General features: G+C 45.0%; 2 non-coding genes across 2 annotated transcripts; one reads left to right on the forward strand and one right to left on the reverse strand.

Annotated features, from left to right (window-relative positions):
• Positions 1–359: 359 nt before the first annotated feature.
• TRNAV-CAC lies at positions 360–433 on the reverse strand. Its single transcript has one exon. It is a non-coding gene; the product is annotated as a tRNA-Val (tRNA).
• Positions 434–10975: 10542 nt separating this feature from the next.
• Positions 10976–11057, forward strand: TRNAS-GCU. Its single transcript has one exon. It is a non-coding gene; the product is annotated as a tRNA-Ser (tRNA).
• The last annotated feature ends 245 nt before the right edge of the window (positions 11058–11302 follow it).

An 11302-nucleotide genomic window follows, 5' to 3' on the forward strand; every position in this document is an offset into this window, starting at 1 on the left:
CCCAAAAGCCATGTGATGACTGGACATACTTGTCTAATATTTAATGCGAAAGGAATGAGCAGCAGGATGTTGGTAATGGCCACTGAGAAGCTGCAGACGCTGGTTTTCAAGCAGAGACCTTCCCCTGCAGAAGTCCTGAGGAAAGCCCGCAAGGGGGCAGTTAGGTTCGGCACAGGGCAGATATCTCCCCCAACCTCTCCCCTTATGAGGCGGTAGCCTCTTACGACGTGCAAGCGGAAGTTTCGCTTCTTGAATACCCTACACCAGAATGGGCATGAAAGATTGTGAGAGACGCCACAATAACAAATTCAACTGAAACTAAGGAATTAAAAAAAAAAAAAAAGAAAGAAACCACCGTCTGTTCCCGCCCGGTTTCGAACCGGGGACCTTTACGCCTGTGAGGCGAACGTGATAACCACTACACTACAGAAACCGCGACGACGGTTACTATCACTCCTCAAAGTAGAAGATAACTTTACTGGCAGTTCCAGATTCGGTATCATTGAATTGACTTTTTCTTCGGAAAATTATAGACTAAAGTGCTTTTCTATTTATTAGACTCAATAATGTCGGAGTCCATGATATTATACTAAATAATTCTAAGCCTGGAGAAAAATGCCTTTTCACACACAGTACAGATTTTAGGCAGTCTCCGCATAGGGTACATTTCCAGAAAAATTCTCAGTCTTTTCCTGTCCAGGTTTATTTCACCGTGGAAGACTCTGTGATCTCCATCTCTTGGGAGCCAGAAAATGATCTCAAGAAAATAATCGGGAGTCAGTGGGCTGGAGTCTGGAAACTGCCCACTCTGTGCCAGGCAGTGCTTCTCGGGTGGAAACAGAGGGAGCGAAAGCCGGGTGCGCCCAGTTGTCTGCCAGGAAGGGTGCAAACTCGAAATGGGGCGGGGGGGGGGGGGGGGGGTCGGCCCTTGTGTGATCGGACTCAGGGCCCAGTTTTAAAGACCTCAAACGGCCTTCTGTGCACGCTCGGTTTCTGATGTCAGTTTTTGTTTTGCCACAGGGGGAAACCACGGTGATGATCAAAGGCAGACCACGCCTCACGGGTTTTGGCCTGTTGCCTGTGGAACGGTAACTGGACCCACATTTTCAAACCTCATCGGTCCTGAGAGCTCGCCAGGAAGCCTCTTCTCGTGCGAGTCAAGACAGCGATTCGCCATTTGGGAAATCTGAGGCGAAAAGGCCGGAAGGCTACTGAATATACAAATCTGGCCCTGTGTTCGTCGGGAGAGGGGGATTGAAAGACTCCGAAGAATCGCGGAACACATGAGACTCTTTAGAAATCCTATGGTACGTTAGATCTCCAGGTTGCGGGGTGCCTGCTCTCATCCAAGACTTAAACGAGAAGCAGAAGAGGATCGCTCTGGGATGTGTAGATACCGGGAACCAGCGTGCCTTGTGACGATGTGCATAATTTACATTCGCTTTCAATTTTATAGTAAAATGACAACAAAAGCCGATTTTTTTCTCTCGAATACTGCTATCAAAGTTTGTGCTTCCCCTAACAGCTTCACATTCGTGTGCGTGTTGTTTTACAAATTGTGAGGTTTCTTCTTCTTCTTCTTCTTTTTTTTTCTTAGCGACGGGGTTTCGCTGTGTTGCCCAGGATGGAGTGCGGTGGCTATTAATACACAGACCCGATTATGACGTACAAGCCCTGAACTTCTGGCCTGAAGTGATCATCCAGGCTCAACTTCCAGAGTCGATGGGGCTACAGGCGCGCTCAGCCTGGCTCAGCTCAAGTTTGTGAGTTTTTAAAAGAAATTTTGCAGTCAGTTCTGCTTCTCATATCGCCACCTCAGTCTCCGTTTTTTGTTGTGTGTGTGTGTGTGTTTTTTTTAATGTACTTTTATCGGAGACCAGTGGTGTAAGGGTAGGTCAGTAAATTCTACATTCTTTTAAAAATTGCATTACAAAAGTAACTTGTGTATAGTCCGTTTTCTGTTGCTTATAATGGAATACCCGAAACAGTAGTTTATAAAGCAAATGAATGTATTTCTTACAGTTATGAAAGCTGAGAAGTCCCCGGTGAAGGGGCTGCATCTTCTTACTAGTGTCACGACCTGGTCCAGAGCATCACGTGGCGGGACGATTACGTGCGCCAAGGTGCTAGCTAGCTCTGGTCTCTCCTTCTGATAAAGTCATCAGTTCCCTTTCCAAGACAACCCATTTATGCATTAATCGATGAATGGATTAATCCATTCAGAAGGGCTGTGATCCAATTATTTCTTTAAGGTTCGCCTCTCAGTTCTACAACACTGGAAATTAAATTTTTCTTCTTTTTGAGTCAGAGTTTCACTCTGTCGCCTAGCCTGGAGTGCAGTGGCACACTCATGGCCACATCAACCTCGACCTGCTGGGCTGAGGCGATCCTTCCACCTCAGCCATTAAATAGCTAGAATTACAGGCGAGAGCTACCGCACCTGGCTTATTTTTTTTTTAATTTATTGTAGAGATGAGGTCTCACCAAATTGCCCAGACTGGTCTCGAAACCCTGAGCTCAGGCAATCCTCTCGCCTCGACCTTCCAACAGAGTGAGACCCCGGCTCAGAAAAATACCTTGTGCAGTGGCTCAGCCTGTAATCCCAGCACTTTGAGAGGCTGAGGAGAGAGAATTGAGCCCAGGGGTTTGAGACCAGCCTGGGCAACTTGGTGAGACCTCATCTCTACAATAAACCATACACACACACACAAAAAAACTAGCCAGGTGTGGCGTACATCTGTAGTTCCAGTTACTTGGAAGGCTGAGGCAGAAAGATCGCCTAAGCAGCAGGTTGACACTCCAGCCTGGATGACAAGAGTGAGACTCCAACTCAAAAAAAAAAAAAAAAAAAAAAAAAGTACCTTGTGCAGCAAATAAAGGTACTAAAATCAAAAAAGAAAAATGGGAAACCCGAATTTAACAAATTTATTAAGTCATATTTGATGAAGAATCTAAGAAAGCTACATATCATATATGAAAATAAAAGATAAGTGAAGCTTAAACAAGTTGGCTTAAAATTTTATGTAAATATTCAAAGAATATTCTATAAATGTGGACTTCTTTGAGTTACACGGAATCTCTCTCTCTCTCTCTCTCTCTCTCTCTCTCTCTCTCTTTTTTGAGTTGGAGTCCCATTCTGTCACCCAGGCTGGAGTGCAATGACACGCTCACGGCCACCGCAGCTTTGGCCAACTGTGCTTAGGCAGTCCATCCACCTCAGCCTTCCAAGTAGTTGGAACTACAGGCACGTGCTACCACACCCGGCTATTTATTTATTTATTTATTTATTTATTTATTGTAGAGATGAGGTTTCGCCAAGTTGCCCAGGTTGGTCTCCAACCTGTGGACCCAGACAATCCTCTCACTTCGGCCTCCCAAAGTGCTAGAATTGTAGGGGTGAGCCACCGCGCCTGGTCGAGGTAAATGTTAAACTCATTTTGAGATTAGGAACTGAAGTTCTTAGTGATTAGATGTGGAACTAGTAAAAGATTTCTACTTCCCTATTTTTCTTTAATTTGGAACTCATTAGCTGCAGGAAATGTGTAATTCAAAAGGGAATTCAGAAGGGAAAAAGAAATTGAATTCCTCCCTTTAGTAAAAAAGGAAATTAACAATGGTATTTAAAAGGTCAGCAGTTTTAAGGAAATATGCCTAAGCTGGTATCTTCGAATATGGGTTTCTCAGTCATTATTGTGAGAACTACACTATTTAACTAAGCAAATTGAATACTGTGTAGGAAGATATTTAATAGATAAAAGAAAATTTCCACTGTCCTAATCTCTTCTCTTCAAATTCTGTAAACATGCTTATTCTCATAATATATTCAGAACAATACAAAGAAGTCTACATAGGAAATGCAGGCATCTGGTCATCAAGATAGAATGCATACTTATTTTGAGTCTCAAGTAAATAATTGACTACTTGTGTTTAAACAATCCCATGGCCCCAATGCTCTGCACACCACCCTTCCTTTATACATTCTATAGAATCTTGTCTACTATCGTGTTTCTTCAAAAATTTTTCCCCAAAGTCAACAACAATAAAATCACACTCTTCTTAATTCCTGCCTTTCCAGGTGAGAAGAGAAAGAAACAGAAAAATCTCAACGTTCACAGTCATTACCAGTTTCCCCTCTCAGGGAAAACTTTCTTACATTCGCTAGTAGCAACTCAAGAGGGAAAAAAAAAAGTTTCATAAGAGAACTTTTTAACAAATAAAAAAGTGTAACCTTGATAATTTCTTGAAAGGAAAATCAATTTGGTGTTACTAAAACTGAAACAATCAGAAAAATATAGTTCTCTGTCAACGTATAGTCTACTCAGGTTTCCGTAGTGTAATGGCTATCACGTTTGCTTTATATGTGTAAAGGCCCTCGGTTCAAAACCGAGGGGAAAATAGACCTTTTTCCAGATCTTTATTTTAAATGATTCTTTAGGTGAACCTATTAGCGTCAATCTTTAGAATTGCACCATTGCACGAGTTCACGCGCTCTGTTAACCTTCGGAAAGAGAATATTGTCCCGTGCCTCCCCTCTGCAGTCAGCTGTGGTGTGAATAGAAGAGGGTGCCCACCTCGTGGTGAGAGGGGGACCCACTCTTCAGAATCTGAACTACCTACCGCCTGAGGGCTGTCTTCAAAGAGAGGCTCTTTGGGATTTCCACAAGGGAAGGTCTCGGATTCGAAAATGATATCCATAACCACACGGGTGAACAGTACCAGTCTCCAGCAATTTATTTATTGCTAGATAATAGTTCAGACGTCACATAACTTTAGAAAAAGAAGAGGAGATAGAAGTATGGGGGTACCACGGGGAAAGGGTTGCACCAGACAAGATTGTGCAGAGACGCCTCAATGAGGCAGAGCCTACTGGGTCGCCTGCTTCTCGCGACGACACTTTCCCTCGATGCTCTCACCGCCTGTCCCCACGAGGACCTCAGGGACTCGGTTCTCAGCCGCCTGGCTGAAGGATCTTCCGCCGATGGTCGTTTCCACCGCAGGGTCAGTGCGGGGCGATGCCTTTGCACTAAGCCAGAGTATCCGGGAGATCCGGGCCCGACGCGCCCCTCCCGGTCCAGATTAGGCTCTGGAGGCTCACTCGCTGCTGGAAGCCTCGCTTCCCCGGGATCATCGCGAAGCTCCCCTTCGACTCAGTACGTTCCAGGTGGGTATGGGATGGGGTTAGGGCATTTCCCTTCCTAAGTGTGCACTGGGGTCGTCACAAGGAATGGACGAGCAGATGTGGGGCACAAAATGTGAAGATCTTTGAGTCATCTGTTAGCGTTTACCAGCGTGTGTCCACCACAAAAGTACTAATCGACGAGGTAACCAAAATGATCCTGCCGGGTGGTGTCAGCCAGCCCTAGTAGCCACTCCGACGCTGGCAAGCTGGTCACTTGAATTGAGCATTCTTGTGGGGGGGGGGTGGAAGCTCCGCAGGGGCCCAGTGACAGTAAACTTGTCTACCTGTCATACGAACTTGAGATCTTTTAAAACGCACTTCTGTTCACGGGACTTCTCTGCCTACAGTCCTCTTCATGAGTTCCCATTGTTAGAACCAACTCAAAACTCTTTAACCTGGCCTACAAATAGTAATAAAATGTCTTAGTTTACACTCGATGTAGCTCAATTGATGCCTGTTAGTCGTTTTTAGAGCCACATCCCCTTTGCCATCAAGTAAAATATACTGATTTATGTGCAGAATTCTACATAACTTCCATATAGAGGGTCCTGCATCATGTACACGTTCTCCCCTCCTCTAGCCTCATCTCCTACTACTTGTCCTGGCACTATTCTGCAGCTCTGTCTTAATCTCCAGACAGACTGACATATTTTAGTTCTTCTCTTGTGTTTCTGCCCATGTTCTTAAAGTCAGTGTTCTTTCTTTTGTTTTGTTTTTGTCACAAGACAACGTTTCTCACTCTTTTGTTTAAGGGTCGAAAGCAACTAGGACATTGTTCCTCCTTGTAAGACAAACAAGAAAATTATGTTGCTGAATTTAACGCCTTTGCAAGGACCGAGGATCTTAAGGAAGGGGGAAAAGTGAAGAAACCCCAGCACCGCAGGTGACTGGTTAGCTCAGCTGATTAGAACGTGGTACTAACAACGCTAAGGTGGCGGGTTCGGTCCCCGTTCGGGCCAGTAATTGCGGCTGTTCTAATCGCCTGGAGGAAAAGAAATGCCGCTCTCAGCCGAGTTCACTTGAAGGCTAAAGCAGATTTCATTTTTAATAAGATACAAAGCTGTTCTTGGAAGATTCAGGAACAGTTAGATTGTGAATGGGTTAAGAAAAACGAGGTCTGTGGATTTGGAATATTTTAGGGTATTGTAAATTATTCCTTGCTTATTCTAATTGTCTCTAATCCCAACAAGAATTATGAAGAAGAAGACGAAGACAACATAGAAGAAAACACAAATTCTTAATTAATTAATTAATTAATATTCCGGGGTAAACGCTGTAGCTGCGAGCACCACCGGCGAATGTCCTCGGGGTAAACGAGGAAATGATTAAGAGAATTTTAACTTCTAGCCTGTAGAAAGCAAGAGATAGTTTACAGTGGCCCTAGATGTTCCAAGCCCACTGCGCTCATTTTTTCTTAACTCACATACAACCTAACTCTGTTCCCGAAATTCTCAAAATTCAACATTTCCCCAGGCAAGGTTTGTTCTTATCCTTTCCTTCAGGAGTAAAGGCTAGAGACAGAACTGTGTAGGTCAAAGGGCTGGAGAACAGGAGCCCTGCCTAATGAAAATAAACAGTGGAAAGAATACTGGCAATTTTTTAAAAAATAAAGCTTGTTTGATTTTAGATTGTTTTTCCAAATTAGTCTGAAACCAACCTTCTTTCTCAAAGAGATACAAGAAGGAATTCTTAGAAGATTGTTCATCTGTGTCTCTGAAGACCCTTTCAGATCGGATGCACTAGACAGCAGTACAATCCGACCTCTCGTGATGAATAAACGTGCACCTTGCATATTGCTTCCAATTCGAAAGGACAAGTTCAATGTCATGTCACTGCTGATCGTTCTGCATAGATTTTCTCATTTTGTATAGTTTCCATACCTGCATGTGCTCATCAGTATTTAGCAATATAGTCGGGGAATACTTTCTGGAGTTTTCTCTTTCTCCTATAATGTCCAGCTAACTGTAGCTGCCCTGGTCTCCCAGACTATGAACTCCCTCTCCTCGACTCTGCGGGTCCGTCAGGTTGTGCTTGGGTTCCGCCTGTCTGCACTGGGGCCTGGAAAATCTCTCAAGGCAGTAATTTGGGGGCAATCCAGTGCTCACTTCCCTCGTTCATCATTTTTTTTCCCTTTTTTTCTTTTCTGTTGTTCAGGGATTACCATCCTTCCTTACCTGGTAGTCGGTATCTTGAAAAGCGTGAATTCATCTCTTTTGTCAGGTTTTGGTTCCTCCAAGCAGGAGAGTAAATCTTGTTAAACTTGTGCCGAGAACGTTTTGCGCTCCGATCCTGCGAAAAGGCAGGCAGGAGGAGTGGAAAAAGATGCTGGGACGGGACAGGACACGACGACGCTCACCGAGACCGATCGTGTGTGAAACAATACGTTTTCACAGTACTGCACACGGGCTCCTGTGTGTGGGCGAGAACGGGATATGCGAGGCAGGGCTGAGGAGTCTTCTTTGTGTCGGTTTGGGAGTCTCCCCTGCGCGTATATCCCGCTGGTGAACCGGCAGTAGGAGGACCGTGGGGGCTGCGCGCCGTCCTGGGAAACTCCCGAGAGGCCTTCCAGCTCCCGGCTCCTTCCCCCCCCCCCGAGTTGCTCTCCTAGGCCTGCTGGGGTCTTCCTCCAGCCTCGCAGTCCAAGCACATTTATTTCAGTTTTCTGTAAACACCGATGTCTCCCCTGTGACTTTGGTAACGTCTTTTCCTAACGTGTCCTCAAAACCGCCAGATGCCACCCTCGTAAAAAACCATTTTCGGCCTGAATGAAACGTCATTGTACACCTAACCCTTAACTGTACCCCACAAAACCATAATAAAAAATACTGATTAATGAAAAAAAAAAAAAAACCATTTTCGAGAAAGCAATTCGATCTAATAACCAAGGGGAGTGAAGCATTTCAGGTCTCTGACTCACGTTTCTCGGCTGCAAAGTAGAGACAATGGGTCTCATTTCGCAGGGTGGTTGTGAGCTTGAAGTGAGGTGACGATAGAAAACACTTGTCACAAAACCTGGCACGCGTTAGCGGTTCAGTCTTGTTTATTAACCTCAGTTGTTTTCCACTGAAGATATAGAGGTACGGGGCCCAAGTTCCTGAGCCACTTGGGAGGAAATGCCGGGGTGAGTGGGAGGAAGGGAGGATTCCTGGCATTTGGGAATCCATGTTTTCCATTCAGACACTGGTGTGAAGGGTGTTGGATGGAGGCAAATGACAGCTAAGCATCCGTGACTTAATCCTAGAAGACAAAAATCAGAAAATGACCATCACTCAATGGAACGGAGGGAGGGAACTTAAGGGTGAAGTAGGTCACCTGTAACCTTAGCAGAGCTCCCCCTAGCGGCGGCTCCGTGGCATAAGGGCTCGCACTCAGGACTCTGAATCCAGCGATCTGAGTTCAAGTCTCGATGGAAACTTAGTGTCTGCTTTTTTTTTTCATTCGAGTCCCTATCCTCTCTCCACATTCCATCCCGTTGTTTACTGCACATCACTGGGCCAAGTTTCATTCCCGATATTCCCACGTCACACCTCTTGAGCCGCGTACTCTTAATCACCCGCCAGGTAATAACTTTATTTTGAGGTGCACAACTCGTTTTTTGAAGAAAAAAGGAAGAAATCTCAAAAGGGAGTGCACGAGAAAGTCATCGCAGCCCTGCCGGAACTAGGAGTCAAAATCTCTAGAGAAGATCCGCAAACGATAGAGAAGCCAGGAGGTAGGTGACTGGCAAGAGAAGAGTAAGGACATCTGCCGAGAAAAGTAGGGATGGAAATTGAAAAAAGGATTTGCCCCAGTAATTGGGTCTGGGAGAGCTGACAGTCGCCGAAGTAGAGAGAAAACTCAGAGGGATAGAAGGCCACAAAGGGATAGAAGCTCGACTTGTGAAGGCTGAGCCGGTGGAACAGGTGGCGGGAAAGAGGCAACTGGCGGTGGTCAGTAGAGATAGACACTGCTTCGAGTTTGCACGAGCAAGCTTTGCTTGGACCGAGAAGCGGGGAAATGAGCTGCACAGACTCCCTTCCCTGGGATAACGGAGTGTACTCCACGCCGCCCCGACCTTTCCCGGCAGGGCTTTCGTGGGCGCTTTGCTGCGCTCCCCCTGCAGCCTCGGGTCTGGGCACAGACCAGCTCCCGAAGAAGGAGTTGCAAAGCTCTGACGCTCTCAGGCGGATTGGGAAAGCTCAGTCACCCGGAATGGCTGGGGCGGGTTGGTTGCGGGGAGAGGCGGAGATGGAAGCAGGAAGTGAGGGCGGGGCGAGAAGGGCGGGACTGTGGGCTGGACGGGCTCTAGTGCTGGGGTTGGCTGGGGGACGGGGAGGGAGGAGGAGCCCCGGTGCAGCAGAGCCGCTGGGTCGGAGACCGCGACAACCGGAGGCTGCAGCGAAACCTTCCCCCAAATAATGTCTCCCAGAGCACGCACGGGCTTCCTATGCGACGCCAGCACTCCCTACTTCCGCATCCCCTTGCGGAATCATTCTCACTTTTTTTTTTTTACGTCTTACTGCGAACAGGAAGAGCAACTGGAATACTGGTGTCTTCAAGGAAATACTGGTGTTTCCAAAGTCTTCTGAGTCAAAGACTCAGACCTGTGTCTCCGTTGTGTGTTTTACATTATTTCGTAGAAGAGGTGGCAAATTCCTCATTTACTTCCGGCCAATAACACACTTTCTACGAAAGGAGACGTACATACATTATGGAAAGTTCTTGTATTAATTTCTTTACACTTATTCAGACTCGTAGAAAAAATCTTTTGACTGTTATCAAATAGTATGAATAGCCATATTTTGTAAAATTATCTTTTACGTCGTCCCAGATCTCCTGCTCGCTGTCACTTTTATTTATTGCTATCGTTTATTTATTAAATTTAGGTAAACTTGATGAAAATGTGTTAAAGATTCTACTCTAATAATGAACCGTAAATAATCATAAAAACAATTCTTGTAAGTCCTGCACTTAATTTAAGCCACACACTGCTAGTCTTTTTGCTGTTACTTCCACCGAATCTTTCTTATTCCAGAGATGAGAAGTATTTGTTCTCAGACAAAAGAATTAATGGGGAAAACATATTAGCAGTCTTTCACTGAAAGATGTATTTCCAATTCCTTATACTTTTCACATATAATACATTACTCATCAAAATTATGCTTATGTCTTTTTGTGTGCTACCATAAGTTAAATATCTACCACCTGATATTTAACTTATTTGTGGGGTTTTTTTTTTTTTTCCTATTTACATCATTAAGAGGAACACTAGCACAGGGATTTAGGGTCAATAGAACAAAAACTAAAAATCAGGTTTCAGTTTTCTGTTGTAGTGTGGCATGATAGTGTCTTTGAGCATGAAAATACACAATATTGAGATAAAATCCTGTGGCAAATACAGAATGGAGATATGTTTGCAACAGATTGTCCTTAAGTAAGAAGGACTGTAAGTCCTAACGAGATCTGAGGAATGAATTTTGAACTAAGGCAGGTGAAGTGAGGGCAGAGGGGAGGGCTAAGGAATGTTGCGGGTAAAAAATGAGAAGAAAGAGAGCATGCAGCTTGGGAAGAAAAATGATTTTACCGTAGCTGTAAAGCAAGTGTGGGTACTAAGGGATGATGACATTTGAGGCTGGAGGAACTAGCTGGTTGGGTAGGATCATCAAACTGTGAAAGGCTCCCTGTAGCAAAGGGGAAATAACTTACCTTGTTTATTGGAAAGACAATACTACAGATATTTACATATCACGCGACTCAAAAGCAAGAGTTTGCGAAAAGTAAACCTTAAAGGAGTACCCCCAAGGCACACGTTTGTGTGACGAGGTGGCCGAGTGGTTAAGGCGATGGACTGCTAATCCGTTGTGCTCTGCACGCGTGGGTTCGAATCCCACCCTCGTCGGTCTTCAGGAGGTGCAGCCAGCCACTTCGTTTTGCACCACGTATGAGTTGTTCTAAGATAAGTAATACACATTTTCTACAATTCCCCTCATTTCCTCCTTTAGTTTCCTCTCACCTGCTTCACCCGCCCGTTAAGTAATTGTATTTTATTCTCAGACACCACAGAGTTCTTGCAGATATGAAAGGAATTATTCTCCTTTCTTAGATTACATAGATTGTGGGCGTTCCCTGCACCTGAAGGGCTCC

Source organism: Carlito syrichta, unplaced genomic scaffold (genome assembly GCF_000164805.1).
Source record: "Carlito syrichta isolate Samal-C Ts95f unplaced genomic scaffold, Tarsius_syrichta-2.0.1 Scaffold315432, whole genome shotgun sequence".
In the NCBI taxonomy this organism is placed as follows: domain Eukaryota; kingdom Metazoa; phylum Chordata; class Mammalia; order Primates; family Tarsiidae; genus Carlito; species Carlito syrichta.